Source organism: Cannabis sativa, chromosome 3 (assembly GCF_029168945.1).
Source record: "Cannabis sativa cultivar Pink pepper isolate KNU-18-1 chromosome 3, ASM2916894v1, whole genome shotgun sequence".
Classification (NCBI taxonomy): domain Eukaryota; kingdom Viridiplantae; phylum Streptophyta; class Magnoliopsida; order Rosales; family Cannabaceae; genus Cannabis; species Cannabis sativa.
This window is the reverse complement of record NC_083603.1, coordinates 20,042,822-20,046,746: the sequence shown is the minus strand read 5'-3', so window position 1 is coordinate 20,046,746 and position 3,925 is coordinate 20,042,822. Positions and strand designations below refer to the sequence as shown.

Here is a 3,925-nt window from a genome sequence, read left to right as displayed (position 1 = left end):
GTAGTGAGGATTCTCGCAATCAAAACATTGTCCAGTCTATTTGTTCGCTCAGCATAATTGTCAAGAATTAGGGTTGAATCGTTCTAAGGTTCATCGTGCCCTCTATCTTCTTTGTTAGAAGATTCATGATGCAAATTAAAATTGGTGGTTTTGCAGGATTGAAGGGAGCAGTCAGAAGAAAATTTATGAAGGAGGGGAAGAACAGAGAAAGAAACCATAAAAAAACTACCTTAGAGAACTATAACCGCAGACACACTTTACTATTTTTTTTTCTTTAAAATATGAATTATGCATGTATAAGTTTTAATAAATAAGTGTGGATTAGATCTTTTTTTTTTTTTGAAGAAAAGTGTTCATATATATATATAAAAGCAATTAGATCTCCTGGTCATTACAAAAGAGTTTATCTGGGATAGAGGTAATTGGTAGGGAACCGAACCTCTGGTGGGAAAACGCCCAGTTAGCCACATTATGGGCTGCAAAATTACAATGTCTACTAATATGTTCGAAAATACATCCAACAAAAAAAGGAGAGGATCTAATACAAAATGAGACATAGTTCTCAAGCTCCCAACGGGAATCCTTCGGATTAAGAGCATTAATCACTATTCTCGAATCACTCTCAATCATAATAAACTTTAACCCACGATCCTTCGCTGACTCTAAAGCTAGATAGCAAGCCGCCGCTTCTCTGCAAAGAGCATCAGAGAACTCCAGTTTAGAGGTAGTAACCCAGATCACCTTGCTAACATGATCCTTTGCGACTACAGCTGCACACATGTTATCCAACCCCACTCTAACATCACAATTCAGCTTTACCATGAAATAGTGCAAGGGAGCAAATAAGCATGGTGATCTGCAAAAGAGGAGTGAACAGAGTCAATACATTTAAATACATCAACGCGACAATTATTGTGTACCTTTTCATTGCGAGTGTGGATTAGATCAATTGTATTAGTTACTTTTGCATGCAAGTAAATCAACATCAGATCTGCACAAGTGCGAATTTTAAATTTCTCAAATCAATTTAATTTACGTAAATCGGGTTTTAGTGACACACATTGAGTAACTCTAAAAGTGTATAGTGACACTTCAACGCGCGTCACTAATGAGGGTGACTGGAAAGACAATTTTTAGTGACACTTCACACGTGTCACTGAAACCTTTTGCATTCATTTTTTGCGTGTCACTATAGGCGTATAAGGTCAGATTTTGCCAGACTAAAAAGCTAACAGCCACACACATAAAGTGTCACTATATCTTTTTTTTTTCTTTTTTATTAATATTTTTGGAGATATAGTGACACACAAAAAGTGCCACTATATTAAATATTTTTCTAAAAAAATAATATTTAATTTGATTGTATTAAAAATTTAAATAGGTATAATTATCAATTTAAATTACAAATTATATAAAAACATTCAGATTTAAAATAATTATATTATAATTAATAGCAGTAATATAGAATAAGTGATTAAAAAAATACAAGTATAATTTAAATAAAATACATAAACTACAATAACAGTAAAAAAAAAAAAAAATGACTACAAACCCAGAAAGTATGAACAATACAACAAGAAAAAACAAATAAAATTATCACATCCAAACATTGCCTCTTCAATCCCAGCCAGAACCACGAACTATCAGAAACCTTAAATCGCCTCCATCACTGTCAGCTTGCAAAGAAAAATATGAGTTAATCACAGTATGTGTAAACATAAATTTTAACCAAAAAAAAAAAAACACAAACAATATTCTATTTCTGGACAGAACATTAGAACTAAAAAGGCCATGCATCTTGTTTCAAACAAAATCAAATCCAACAAAACAAAGCAGAAAGAAATTAGCAATAAACCTATTTAAATCAAATTGCATCTTTTTCTTTAGCAGATAAACCCATTTAAATCAAATTGCATCTTTTTCTTTCTTTTTGACTAAAAGGGTAATGCAACTGAGTAATTTCAGTTCTAATTTCTAATCAACATGTCAGACGTTGATATGTTGGACCACATATACCTTCAACCAGCATAATAAGGCCTAGGAAAACAGAGTCCAATTCTAAGCAATTGATCTAAACATACAAATTCAAAAGCAAGTGTGAATCACACCACTACTCAAGTAAAATTATAACTCTCAACATTTTAGATTTTAATATAAATGGGAAGATATGTTTCTTTTATATATTAAATCTCAAGGTGAATACCCTCTCTGTCACTTTTCGTTGAGGACAATTTAAATCTTAAAGAAAAAGGAGTGTGAAACCAAAGTAGAAATTCATTCAACCACAGCTGCGATTTCTGCTCCTTTTCACATTTTACTTGTTGATCGACTTGAGTAAACTTGCTCATTCATAAAATAAACTTAGATGTAATAAATAATAAATCAATAGTGACTCAGATTCTATGCATAAATTAGCAAATAAACCCATTTAAATCAAATTGCATCAGTTGTACCTTTGGAGAAGCATACTCGAGTTGTAAAGGGGATCGATATTGGACATTTAAAATCAATCCAACTGGGCGGTCTGAAACTAGCCATTTCTGCTTCTTTATGCGCAATCCAACTGAATCAGTACCATAAAAATCGGTCAGGTTGCGCATCTGGGCACAGAGAGAGAGAGGCGATGCGCAGGTCGCGCATCTGGGCAGAGAGAGAGGGGAGGCGCTCCATATGTTTAGGCCGCCAGAGAGGAAGAAAGAGAAAAGAAGGATACGTGGGCGAGGTCACCGGAGCTGGCTGGGAGATCTGCGGCAGCTACAGGAGAGAGAGAGAGGGAGGCGAGATAAATTAGAAGAGAAAGTTAGGGTTTTCTTTTTTTTTTTTTTATGTTGTGGATTGATTGTTTGAGCAAAGAGAGAGAGAGAGGTGATAATTATATAAATTAATTTTTTTTTTCAGATTGTATTTTAATTGGGGTTCGATAAATTTTTTATTTTTTATTTATTATAAATTACAGCTGTATTTTTTTTTAAAAAAAAAATTGCAGTATTGATATAGTGACGCGCTAGGTGTGTCAGGGCATATTTATCCACTCACGCTTGGCGTGTCACTATAAGTCTTAATTTTTCAAATTAATAAAAATAAAAAAAAATAGATTTTAATCTTTAGTGACACTCCATATTTTCAGTGACACACATTGCAGGAGACTAACACTAAACATTTAGAGTCTAATTGTGCATGTCACTAAAAATCACTCCTATTTATTTAGTGACCCGCACTTTTGTGCATGTCACTAAATAGTGTCACTAAAAGGCTAAATTGTAGTAATACACAAGTAGAGATATCCGCACTTTAAAGATTGAATTGAATTAGATTGTTTAGATTAAATTAAATTATATATTTTATGACCCTTAATTAACCGCACTTTATACAGTTAACAGCAAAGTAGTTGAGACAAATATATATTGGAAAGAAAAGGAGGGAAGAAAGAAAAGACGTGTTGGGCCGGATTGAAGAAATTAAGGAGTACTACTAATACTATTACTACTGTTGTTAGCGTCCAAATTCAAACTCCAACACGGCGCCATGTGTAGCTGACGTGGAATGGGACCCAATACGTTCTCTTCATGTCTGGTCTGGTGGGTGCCTCCTCTCACTCACTCCATTCTATTACATTGTAATTATATTATTTGGATTAATTTATATTATTAATCCTATTCCTTCTCATGGACTAAAAAATATTCCTTCAACTTCAACTACTTATTAAACAAGTTCCATACCAAAAAAATAAAAAAAAAATAAAAAATAAAATACTTGTTAAACAAGAATCCCAAACCCTTTTCAAACTCCACATATATATACAAATTAAACCCTACCCCGCCACTAATATTATCATTATCTTATCTAAACAGAATACATGACATGCCATGATGATCATCTTGATCATGATATAATATGTCATGTGCCATGGCCATAACATACATAC

General features: G+C 33.1%; 1 long non-coding RNA gene across 1 annotated transcript; it reads right to left on the bottom strand.

Annotated features, from left to right (window-relative positions):
- Positions 1-1,439: 1,439 nt before the first annotated feature.
- Positions 1,440-2,868, bottom strand: LOC133035662 (uncharacterized). The gene is made up of 2 exons (XR_009686797.1): positions 2,454-2,868; positions 1,440-1,669 (listed from the first exon to the last, which is right to left on the bottom strand). It is a non-coding gene; the product is annotated as an uncharacterized LOC133035662 (long non-coding RNA).
- Between the last annotated feature and the right edge of the window lie 1,057 nt (positions 2,869-3,925).